Source organism: Mastigoproctus giganteus, chromosome 4 (assembly GCF_048544385.1).
Source record: "Mastigoproctus giganteus isolate SK-2022 chromosome 4, ASM4854438v1, whole genome shotgun sequence".
NCBI classification, from domain to species: Eukaryota; Metazoa; Arthropoda; class Arachnida; order Uropygi; family Thelyphonidae; genus Mastigoproctus; species Mastigoproctus giganteus.
The window spans coordinates 97998793-98012567 of record NC_143578.1 but is presented as its reverse complement, the minus strand read 5'-3'; the positions used below and the strand labels follow the sequence as shown (position 1 = coordinate 98012567).

Sequence of the window (13775 nt, the reverse complement as noted above, 5' to 3'; positions counted from 1 at the left end):
TCAACCCGTAATTTGAATTTATGACCCGTAGTTCTGGAATTATAACACTAAGACCCTTCATTCATTTTACTAATCCCTCTCAGAAACCCATAAACCTCAATCAGATCACCTCTGAGGTGTCTGGTTGCCAAGCTCTGTAGCCCACATAATCAGTCTTTACTCATGCAGTCAACATTCAAGTTGCCTGTCTTCGGACCCTCTCAAGAAGCTCAATGTCTTTTTCAGATGAGGTCTCCATACATGAAAACAGTATTCCAAATGTGGTCTTACAATTGCCTTATACAGTGGGATTATGACCTCCCTATCTCTGCAGGATAACATTCAATAAATCATCAATAAGACACTATGGGCTTTCCTGGCTACCTGTTTACACTATTCAGAAAACTTCATACCTGCCTGTGTGGTAACTCTCAAATCCCTTTCCTCCTCCTCCTCCACTGATTTTAATTCAACCCCACCAATTGTATAATGTATTTGTAGGTTGTTATTCCCCAAGTAAAACCTTGCAGCCACTTCTCTCACCATCTTTGAAGTCCATTCAACTAATCCTGAAGGAGCTCTGCTTGGCACTGATATTTAACAACTCTGCCAATCTTTAAATCATCTGCAAATTTTGACATTACACCTTCCATCCCTTCATCATGTGATTTATGAAGTATGGATGTAGAGTTGTTAGAACAAGTACAGAGAAGGGCATCAAGATTGGTGAGAGGAACAAAGTGGTTCTCTTACCAGAAGCTTAAATTCTGTAAGTTGCAGCATCTGGAGACTAGGCAATTGTGAGGTGATCTGATTGAGGTGTACAAGGCCTTGGTTTGGACAGGCTCAAAGCTAATGGAATACTTCCACTTGCTGAGATTAAGAACATTAGGGGGGGGGGGCATAGATTCAAATTGAGGAAAGACAGTTATAGAATAAATGTGCAGAAGTTTGCCTTTAGCCAGCAGGTAGTTGATTGCTGGAAGAGACTTTCATCCATTGTTGTAGAAGTTGTTAGCTTAAATAAATTTAAGGCTAAACTAGAAAAACATTTGGAGTGACTGGATGGGTGAAATGGGAAGGGTTTTTTTTTTTTTTTTTTTTTTGGCTGATGCTCTATAAGCTTTCTTTCTTGCATCATATGCCTCAACTAACAAATGAAATGAGAAATAGTGTTCAATAACCAATCCTTGAGGGACCCCACTCCTGACATTACACCAATCTGAAGAATATCCATTAATCACAACTCTGACTTTTGCCCTGCAGCCACCTACCAATATATCTTAGAATCTCACCTGTAATCCCAACCTGTTCAAGCTTATACAGTAACCTTTCATGAGGGACTAAGCCAAATGGTTTTCTAAAATCCAAATAAACTATGTCAAAATTGTTCCCTAAATCCAACTCACAAGTAACTGTGTCAAAATAGCCTACTATTAGTTAAGCATGATTTACCCTTAACAATGCCATATTGTCTGTCCTTCAGAATGCCATAGCTATCTAAATGTCCCTGGATTGCACCCTTAATCATTGCCTCATATTTTTACTATCCCCTGAAGTCAGACTAACCAGCCTGTAGTTACCAACTTCACTTATGTATTGGCACTTCTCCGATCTAAGAGAATTTTCCGAGTCCAAAGATTCCCTCATAATTAACCTCAATGGTTCAATACACTTCCTCGTGCTCTCCCTCAAAACTACAGGGTACATGTGATCAACTCCGGTTGTCTTACTTGCCTTTATGCTCACACATTTCATATGGGTCAGCCTCGCTCGCACAGCCTCTTCTTAGCATGAAAGGCCTTTCGTCAGTAAAGACAAATGCAAAGTACCTATTCAATTCATCTACAACATCAGCTGGGTTATCTAAGACTTCCCCCACACCCAGTGTAGAAGGGTCCAATCTGATTAGCTTTCTTCTTTGTTGTATTCACATACATGAAAAATTCCTTGTCCCCATTCGTTGCTCTTTTAGCCAATGCTTTCTCGTATGCAATCTTGCCAACCTCCCTGACCTTATTTGTGGTACTATTACAGATCAACTTGTACCTGTTGTAAGCTTCAGTACTTTTTATCACTCTGTAACTGTCCCATTCTATCATTTTCTGCTCTATTTGACCTGCTAGCTCCACATTCATCTATTTTGGCATCTTCCTCCTGCAATATTTTCTTAGAAGGTAGTCAAAATAGTTAAAGGTAGTAGACATGGCAGTCAAAATCACATGTAGTCATGCTGATTGTGGTTTTTGATGAGGGTATGACGTTACCAAAATTCATTCTGCAAGGTGCCAATGTCAATGATGTTTACAACTAAAAAGTTGTAAAATGGTTGAGAGAACGAATCCACTATAACCAACCTAAAAATAGTAAAAATACCAGATTACACATCACTTTCCATCTTGCAATTTTTGACCAACAAAAGCATTCCTATTATGCCTCACCCACAACTTTGTCTGACTTGGCTATTCCCAAAATTAAAACAGGACCTGAAAGGAAAATAAAGCAAGTTCATTCAAGAAATCCAATCAAACACAATGGATTACCTTTGCAAAAGAAGAATTACAAAAATAGTTAATCTGTAATGGGCACAATGGAATAAGCATCTGATTGCAAAAGATTATATTGAATATTAACCATAAACATTTAGCACTGAATAAAATTAATTTTCAACATCCAAACATTTTGATCAAACCTTTCAAAATGCAACAATAATCACTGCATTACTATCTGATTTTTCAAGGCCACACTTCATTAATTTTAACTCAATCAAGGATGCAAGTGGAAGTCAAACTATATTGAAGGAATAATAAAATTCGCATTAACGTCATTCTAAACAGATATTTTAATTTTTAGAGCATTTCTAAAAGGAAAGGAGTGCCAACCACTTGGCACTCCTTTCCTTTTGGTTTCAAGAACTACTTCTTTACTGCTTTTACAAGTTTTAATTAATTGAATTAAAATGCATTTTATCTAAGAGAAAACAAAACTGTAGGCACTGCAGTTTCACAGCGTATTTAGTGAACTGTATTGTGAAACTAAATAAATCCTCAAATGATTATTTTTAAACTACCAAAATGAAAGCTGAATCTTTTTAGTTATGGCAATGTTATTCTTTATATATGAAAGCTCATTTAACCAAAAAAGATCTGTCCTCTAACAGAGAATTTCCATCATCTAATTTCTGCCATTAATCTGGCAGGGGTAACAGGTTTCCTGACAGGTGACCCTCGAAAAGAATGATCTGCATTAGCCACCAATTAGTGATCAAAACTAAAATTTTTCCTACCTTCCTAAACATAGACAAACTTTCTCAAATTACCTCTGAAACGATTTCTTAGGTTCTACAGATTAATCGTGGGAGAATGCAAAAACCTCCTGACACCTGCCACAAAGTTTTGAATTATGTGTTTATTTATAATTTCATGCTACTTGATTTTATTCTCCCATTAATTCAATAAACATCCAGTCATGTCCTAGTTATTTTTCAAAGATTTATTCTTCTTTTCATATAAAAAGACAACACAGAATATTCTCTCAAGACAGCACTACCTTGCAGGACAAAATTTAAAATTTTGCATGCTGTGAAGTGCATCAACTTTGAAATAAATTTGGAGGAAAAAAATGTATGAAAAATGGAAGTGAATAAGAGTATTTAATATATACAATTTTTAAATGTATTTGTACACACATACAATAAGCAAAAATATTGCTGGTTTAACTGTTGAAGATCCTGCTTGGGTTGCTGACAAACTGAATAGGTATTTTGTATATATATTCACAAATGAGGAATTCTTTGTGAAATTGGATACCTGACATTTATTGAGCTCTAAAAGGGGGCTAAATGATATGATAACTGAGAGGACAGTGAAGACGTTGAAGCTAAACAAAAAAAAAAAAAAAAGCACCCGAGGTGGATGGGATCTATCCAATTATGAGGGAAAGAAGCAAGGGAGGAGAGCAAACCCTCTGCCAAAATTATGAGCATCTTTTGATTTGGGTAGGGTGGGTCCATGTTGGAAGATGTATGATCACAAAGAGGGATCAAAAGGTAATAAGTAATTACAGACCTGTTAGCTTAATTTCTGTTACAGCAAAAAATAAGAGTCACCGGTTAAAGCAGTGGTTTTCAACTGGAATGCCACGGCACACTAGGGTGCCACAACAACATTCTTGGGGTGCCGTATAATTTGGGTTTAAGTTACTTAAAGTTATTACTATATTTTGAAATTTATATATTTATTTCATTATAAAAAGGGTACAATATCCATTGCGTATCTTTTTAATTTTGTGGTGATCTACAATTGATCTTTATTTAGTACCTCTATATAAAGAATAAAATTATTATATAGGTATACATTAAAAGGTCAAAAACCACTGTGTTAGGTGTTTCCTTTGGCCTAGGGGTGACGTGAAGAATTACTATGACAGCAAGGGTGCCGTGAACCGAGAAAGTTTGGAAACTGCTGGGTTAAAGTAATGCAGGACCCCCTGGACAGGAGTGCAAGCATGGTTGAGGAGCAATCATGTATGACCAATTTGATTAGATACTATAACAAAGGAAATGGATGCAAAAAATAATTTTGATATCATACACTTAGATTTTATGAAAGTATCTGATACTGATGCACATGAAAGGCTACTGTTCAAGTTGAAATGGTGGTATTAAGGGGAAGTTACTGTTGTGAATAAAGGGATGGCTAAGTGGGAGAAAACAGAATGGTTATCAATGGACAGTGCTCTTTGCAGATTAATGTTATTAGTGGAATCCCCCAAGGTTCAGTGCTGGGCCCACTGTCATTTCTGAATTTATAAATACAGAAAAATGTTATAAATAAAATTTATTTATTTATTATTATTTTATTTTTTGGCTGGTGCAGCATAAGCTGTAGGCTTCCTTGCACCATGTGGCCATTGCTTATACTAATGCTAATAGATACATCAGGTTTAATGTCTAGGTCTGGATATAATAAAAAGGTTACAGTTGGTTAATGACAGTAATCAAGGTATGCTATTGTAACAAGTTCTAGAAAAATTAGGGAGATGGGCTGAGAAATGGCAACTGAAGTTTAACAGTGACAAATGCAAAGTACTGCAAAGGGCAGCAGTAATCCCAGATTAACATACCTACACATATAGATACGTGATGGAGCATGTCCACATTTTGGCATAGAGGTTATGGAGTTCTTGTATGACAATTATCAAGAAAGAAGGATGGGCAGAACCTGAGATTTTCCCCTCTGGAGTTGTAAGCAATGTAAGGAGTACCATAGCTGAAAGCCAAAGACAAATCAGGAGTTCGAGACCATAAAGGAAGGCACCACCATCAGCAATGATCTGGTATATATGCAAAAGGGATATTTAATGGAGCAATGTCTAGCACCATACATGCAGTGACAAGATTGGTCATGTAAACTTGAAAAATGATAATAAATTGAAGGTTAATTGAAACTTTGCAAATACTGAAAAATATTCTTGTAAAAAGTTTAAGATGATAATAATAAAGATGAACTGAAAATTAATTCTGTATTCGGTGCTACACAATTTATTTCAAATCACCTCTACAACACATTCCTGAATTCCACCAATGTTGTTCTCCATTTGTATCAGTAGTTTCTGATACAGATGGAGAACAATTCAGTTACATAAGCAAATTGCTTGTGTTGTAAGCAGGTTTTTCTAATAATTTTTAAAAACTTGTTGCTCTAACAAGTTTCAGTTCATAATTTTTAATACTGTAGCAAATATTACTTGGTAACTGAAACATGCTATTTCCAAAATAATAGCAACATCCCATGGTAAAGTAAAAAAGTAAAGTAAATTGCAGCCATCATCAACCCACTGCAGGATGGAAGCTTCCTCAACAATTCATGTTGAGGGAAATGGACCATAATCTGCCACGCTGGTCCAGTGTGGGTTGGCAGATCGACCGTATTCAGCAGTCAGGGGCTTGAACCCCGGTCTACTCAAAGAGCGTGTGCTACTGCACTCCCGCTCCTGCCCACTCAGCTACGGAGGCCTTGGTGTGAATTACTAAATTAGACATGAAACACTTTTTACTATGTCTGTTACAATTACTTTTGGTACACACACACACACACACACACACACATTGGAATTTCTTAAACTTTAAAATTTGTATTAAGCACAGAACAAGAATAGAATATCTAATTCACATTTTATTAAGGACTATACAACTAATAAAACAAAGTTTCATATGATCATCTCTGTACATGTTTTTTCCATCATCAGAAACCAATCTCAGAGATACGTTTCTAAAAAAATGTTCACTTCAATCATGGAAGATGACAGCTATCTAACAATAAAGATGTATACTGGAATTTAAATGCAAATTCAGATCACACGTCTTATTTGAAGAATACAGGAACATGCTAATAGCAACCTTAATAAATTGACTGAATACCAAAAGTTGCACATTTAATTTACAAATCTACTCTAGATATATTAATATTTACATCAACCTCATCAAAATACTTTACACAATTTTAAAGTTATTCAAATGATTTTCAGTTTTATATTTGGGAATTTCTTTGTTTGTTTTTACATTAATGCAAAAACAAACAAGCATTTTATAAAAACCATTTCATATAAAAGTTTATGATCACAATTTATAAAGGAAATTGTCAAAAACAGGAAGCAGGGATTATGATTATATACAAGCCATGAATTTTTTTTCATAAAATTAAATTTCTTCATATCCATACCTTTCTGGCTTATGGCAGCAAACAAACCAAGAACAAAGTTTGGAAAAAGCATGAGTGTTATCTTCATTTTGAAAACTATAAAAACTGTTATGCTTTTCCATGAGAAAAATGTCTACTGGCGTCTTTGGTGGTGGTCCATGAACATAGATATTTTTAATAGTCTCAAAAGTATCCATAATCACCGAAATGAAGAGTGATATAACAACATATATAAATAAACAAATGAACAAATAGAGATAGATGCGACTAAACCACCATATCAAAGTACTGTCTGTCTTTATGATGGCAAAGGTAGCAAACATATCATCACCATTCATCAGAGAAAACAGACATTCTGATGTTGAACTAAGTGTACGGAATTTAATATGATATGGACCCAGCACAACCCAACCACAAAAACAAAATCCACAATATAAAAGTAGTGCACAGAGCATAAATCGCATTACATTGGGCAGTGCCTGCTTCAGAGTTAGTATTAACATATTATACTTGTGAAAAAATCCTAAATAACGCAATACACCAACCCACACAAGAAGACTGCCTAGCCCTAACAATAATGAACATGTATTATATTCTTCACCTTCAATGGCATTTACCTGGATATTGATTGTCATGGCTGTACCTGAAATGATCAGCACATCATTAACAATTATCATCACATACCAAAAGTCGACAAAATCTAATTGATCATTAAATGTCAATTTCTGACCAAAATGTTTTTTAAAAAACTGTACACTTTCTATACGAATTTTCTGTCCTCTGTACAAAGATCGAGAGCATAACAGAAGCGATGCAATACACAATAAAATCACTGAAAAATTCAACGTTTGTCGAAGAGTGTAATCCAGGTTACTACCATCATCATCAAAGTTCACTTTCACATTACATTTTAATTTTACTGATCGAATATTAAGGCTAATCATTATTTGCCCATCATGTTCTGAATTGTCATAAAGAACAGTAATATGGAGTCTGTAACAATCTGGAGTATCCAGTTTTGTAAATGTCTTTAAATACACAGTTTTCAATGAAAATTTCAACTGCACAGAAATAAGCCTTCTGAAGTTTATTGTGGCATTGTTCTCGGATAAGTAGCTCTCTGCTGAAAAGTTATTCCATCGAGTGTCACCTCCTGGATATGCTTTAATATTAACACAAAAGTTCCTGGGATTATTATCAAAAATAATTGTTTCATTAAAAGGAAATACGTGTCCTTGATGAAAGTACCTCTTACATAACCTTATGGGTGTTATTTCTCCATCATGGCTATCGTAACCGAATGAACCGACAGAATTATTTACAATATTTGCAAACTGAACAATTACGTGATCAATGCTCTGATAAAATTCTGCTTTGGTATATGCTGCATAAGGCCCTGATGCCGGCGGGTATGAGACAACGTCTGACAGAGAATCCCAGTCTTCCAAAAATACATGCCTAAGAGTTATAGTAGTATCCTGATGTTGCTGCACGAACTGATAGCTATTAGCACCAAACACAACTAAGTGAATGGTAACAATTATTATCTTAACGACCTGCAAACTGAGTTTTAGTGGAAATCTTCCTTTCATGCGCCACTTTTCCAACGGATTCATGAAAAAAAATCTTAGTTTTCGTCGCATACGATCATGTTCATAAGAAGGTCTGGGCAATTCAAGAGATGAGTTATGCTCAATTCCAACGTGTACTTCACTATCAGATTCGCACATAATAGTATTAATTGAATTTGCATGACAAGTGGACGGCGTGTCAGAATGATGATCCTCAATAATCTCGCCTTCACTTCTAAAGGCGCTTCGATCGTGATCACAGCTCTCCATCATTGCAGAATCAGGCATATCCAAAGCAGTGTACTATTTGCAAAGGAGACTAGATAAAACACAGGATAAATATAACTTACGGAATTACTTATTAATTACACTAAGCATTTACGATGCGAATGACATTTTACCTGTACAAAGGCTGTACCGGTAAGCCATCGATACCAATAAAACGGCCGCCAGCGCTAACAATTCTAGCATACACACCACAACCAGCGAGAAGAGACTGAAATAACGCGGTAGAAAAGCAACTAGAATGATTGGGTGACGTCGCTATAAGCGCATGATATAAGCTGCAGTCTCACTCAGTTTATCAGCTACTGACCGCAAAACGGGCATGATACTTTTTTTTTTTTTTTTTTGCGATAGCTTTAATCTTATCTGTAATTCGTCAAATTGTCATTTGCCGTTACATGATAAACATTATTTTACAAACTGTAGTTACCCAGAACGGAAAAAAATATTCTCTCCTATTTTACTGACACTGCTGCTTTTTTTTTTTTTTTTTTTGTTTTCTTATCTCAATATCTCCTAATTACGAAATAATAATAATACAGTCCTTAAATTAAACCAAATACGCAAACTTTCAATTAGCTTTTAACTATATTTAAACAAAATAAATAAATAATATCTCTTTATCCATCATGCTATATTTAGATTATTTTTAAGTTTTGCACAAACACAAATTTATAGCGTTCTGCACAAACACAAGATTGTAGCAAACGCCACAAACACAAATTACAAAACGCGCTCACCAGTGGCGGTTCGAGTAGGGCCAATCCGGTATATAGCCTCCCCAAAGTTTGAGTAAATTAGAACAAATACTTCGAGCCTATTTTTAATTACTGCTAATCACGTGTATCATCACAGTTACATCTCCACCTTAGATAGAAAATCTGACTGGATCTGCCACTGCTACTCACACAAGCACTAGCAAGAACATCGGGTTAACTTACTGGAAAGTTTGGCTAAGAGCGAGCAAACTAAGACAAACTTTGGGGCTAAAGTTCCAAATTTTCATCCCTGCCTTGTGAAGCGGTTAATAAATAGAAATGTTTCCAGGGTGGCGAAGATATCTTGTGACGTCTAATTTTTAGCCTTTTCTCGTTCTTTCTCAATTTTTTAGATCAGATGTGTGTGTGTGTGTGTGTGTGTGCTAAGATCCACGGTTGTAGTGGAGGGTATACGCCGTATACCATCTGGATTTTTTTTAGGTGACTAGCTTATACCTTCTGGATTTTTTTTAGGTGACTAGCTTATACCTTCTGGATTTACTCATATGGTCATGCAATTAAACAATGAATAGACACAATTTGGCCTCAGTATCCCTTGTGCCATTAAACCCAATAACAACAACAGCCGTATACTCTCTGGAATTCGATTAATAAGTAGAGTATACTCTCTGCTTCAAAAGACACTGGCATCAAAATTGGAGGACTGAAGATAAACAATCTTCGTTATGCAGATGATACTGTGCTAATTTTTAATTCTAAGGATCATCTTAAAGAAACTCTGAGGAGAGTATGTGAAGCAAGTAAGAAAAAAGGATTTTTTTCTGAATGTGTGTAAAACTAAAATTATGGTGATTGGTGGCAATCTCGATTCCAGTAAAGTGAAGGTTAATGGGCAAGATATCGAAGAAGTTAATGAATTTGATTACTTAGGGTCAAGAATAAATAAAAATAGTGACTGCTCGAACGATGTAAAGAGACGACAGGCAATTGCTAAAACGTTGGTCGCTGATCTGATAAAATTATGCAGAGATCATGATCTGCCCCTAAAGACGAAGCTGAGAATCATTGATTCGTTAATTTTTCCAGTTGCCACTTATAGATGTGAAGGATGGAATCTGAAAAGAGTTGACCGGAATAAAATTGATGCATTTGAAATGTGATGTTACAGGAGAATACTGCGTAATTCTTACTTGGATCGAAGAACAAATGAGTGGGTATTGAATAAAATTGGCAGACCTAAAATTCTTCTTTATAGCATCACCAAAAGAAAACTCAAGTTTTTTGGTTATATAGTAAGAAGGGGAAACTTTCTGTTGAAGAATATAATGGAAGGAAAACCCGAGGGGAAGTGGTGCAGAGGAAGACCTGCAACTAGGTGGAAGGATGGGATCAGTGAACTTCCGGGTATGACACTTTGCGATGCTGATCGTAAAGCACATGATCGATGCAGTTGGAGGAATTTGTTGGTGGCCACAACAGCTCCTCAGGGAGCTATGTGACTGGAAGAAGAAGAAAACTCTCTGCATGCGTAACATTCACAGAGTATACCTTCTGATAATTTTATGACTACAGCACTGTTAAGAGCCAAAGTAATCAGGCGTCAGTATACCGTAGCTATAAATGCGTTATTCTTCGGTCGATTTATTGGATGAAAAACCAGTGTCCAGGGAAAAAAAAAAAAAAAACAGGACTTCCCAGCGAAACCGACTATTTGGGCCACACTATGAAAAAGCCCATAAAAGTTCCTTGCGTCATTAACGGATTGGAAACTTTAATCCACTTTCCACTGAAATATAGCGATTATAACCACTATACTATTTTCTAGATCAAAATCAGATGAAAGTTCCACAGGACCTTCTAGGAAGTGCTAGCTTATCCAATAGGCACAGCTCACACCTACCAAGGGGAACTCCTAGATTAGGATCCCAACCATGTAAGCTAATTTATTTGCATTCTCGTTCTTTCTCAAAAAGCACAAATAAATAAAACTGCCAGGTTTTTTTTATTTTTTTTTTTATTTATTCAATGCAACTGAAGTACAATAATTAACATAATAATGTCTGCATGTAACTGGTCATTTCATTTCGTTGGTGATAATAGTTAATAGCCTGCTAATAAGCCCATTCTTAATAGCCGGTTACCCGCTAGCGATGGAACAAATCGATATAAGCGAAAGCACAGTATAAGTTTGCTTATACGAAGGTAATACTGTATTTTATGTCATGTAACTACATAGCCCGTGTGAGCGCTGTGGCTGCCGATAACGGTGTCCCAAAGCCTTGATAACTAGTGGCCCCAGAGAGTCACAATCCGCCGCTGCTGCTAACGCTTGGAATGACTGCCGGAACGCCGTTATATGGCCGTTCCGAGCCCTTGTAGTAGACCTGCATTTTGTTTTTATGCAAAAACAAACAAACCCAACGTGGGGTTTCTATTGCTGAAATATGGCAGCTAAGGGCATTCATTCCATAAATTCATAAATGGGTTAAATCTATTACCTTTTTCTTCTTAAAGTTCACGAATATGTACCTCACGAATGCCTCTCGCTTTGATAAATCGTCTATTAACTGCTGCATATGCTGGATTAGCAACTTCTTAGTACTTGCTGCTATGTTACTTAGAATGGTGATTCATGTGAAACCACAAATGTATCCAATTTTTTTATGTGCTGTTCAACAGCAGATACAACTGCAGTGAAAGATAATGATATAACACTTCGTGAATTCTCTATGTTTCGCTTCCTCGAACATCCCAACTACTTGGGATAATCCATCAGTGAGGGTCTAGACATAGAGGCGCAGGACGCTGAGCATCCCTATCCTCTATGTCTAGAACCTCTCTGATGTCCCACCCATGCAGAACTAGAATGAGGACTCGCGAGGCCTAGGAGAAGACAAATCCCTCCATTTGCAGGACTGGGCCTTGGTTCCTGATACGATTCCTTACCTGTAATGATGGAAGAAACGAAGTGAACGTTGACGAAGATCCTGACATACGAGAACTCGCCATCCTCAGTGATCATCAATGAGGATGCAAGGCTTCGCTAAAACGCGTCACATTCTCAAATCTTTCATTAATGTCGACTGACATGTCCCATAAGAATTTCACTAGCAACTTCAATGACACTTAAACGTCGTTCACTCCGGATCAGATTAGGAACACCAGCGAATGAATTACAGGTTTCTGAAGAATGGCAAGGATCATCTTTGACGGACAAGCGACCCTCTTTTCACTTTGCCAACCGCTGAAAAGTCCTCCAACAATACACAGCATCTTTTCCAAACGCATTTTTGCCTAATTTTAAACAAATTTTATGCCCATTCACTCAATAAACTCACTCATGTTAAAATGCGACAAAACATATAAAACATTTTCTATTCAACACACTCTAATTCAGGGTTACTGCACATAAACGGGAGATCAATGCCTTAAAAATTCAAGCGTGTGTGTAACATATTCATGTGTTGACCATGAATCAATAACATGTAGCACTGTTGTTGGTACATCATAATTCAACTGCTTCCTGCAGTTTTTGCAAATAGAATGGTTGCAGATTTCTATTCTGAAGTGCTCGTTTCCCACAGGTGCTCAATTGGATTGTGATGTGGTGATCTATATGAGTTAGGAAACAATGCAACAAGTTGCAACTTGCTTTTCTTGTTTTATAGTTTTAGGCGCATCAGAAACTTGGACCATATTGCACCGCGCATATTAGGTCTGTAAACTGTGTGTGTTCTGGTGTCAATTTGCCTGTTTGCTGGATAAAAAATCTGACTTTCCGGGAGTAAAAATTACAGTGCCTTCGCCTGAGACCAACTAGCTCAACCACGTTGTGAAAAAGACCTATAAAAATTCGAGTCATTGACGGGATTGGAATCCAAGTCTTTTCTGCTTGGTGTTGGAAGAACAGCGGTGTTGGAAGATTTTTCTTCTGAATTGTCATCTGTAATTCATCCAGTCTTTTCCGCCATAACTGTGCTACCCATGTATGGCGGAAAAGACTGGATGAATTACAGATGACAATTCAGAAGAAAATGCAGTGCCAATGAAAGTAACTATAAGACATGCAACAGAAACTGGTTATCCATGAGACAAGTAAGTGGGGCGATAGATCATTAAACCACAACGTTTAAGACAGGTTTTGGGGCACAATCCCCAATATTCTATAGTAGGACTGATTTGAGATTTGTACAGAGTGAGAAGATGCACAGAAGAAAAGTATCGCAGAGAGCGAACAAGAAAACTCAGTTTTTTTGTTTTTTTTTATTATTATTTATTTAATTGTGACGTTCTTATGCCAGAGAGATTAGAAATCAGAGTAATCCCTAATAGATGTATGTGATTTTGTCTAGAAATCTCAGTGTCAATGAAGATGAGCATAGGTGTAGTAGCCTGTTTTGCATGAAATGAGACTGGACTGAAAGTTAGAGCCTATATTATTTAGTACTGTGAATGAGTTGAAGATGATCATAGATATAGAAGGCTCTGTTTTGCTAGAAAAGACTGGACTGAGTTTTAGA

General features: G+C 36.5%; 1 pseudogene; it reads right to left on the bottom strand.

Annotated features, from left to right (window-relative positions):
* Window positions 1–6679: 6679 nt before the first annotated feature.
* On the bottom strand, window positions 6680–8713 carry LOC150086935 (mucolipin-3 pseudogene; annotated as a pseudogene).
* Between the last annotated feature and the right edge of the window lie 5062 nt (window positions 8714–13775).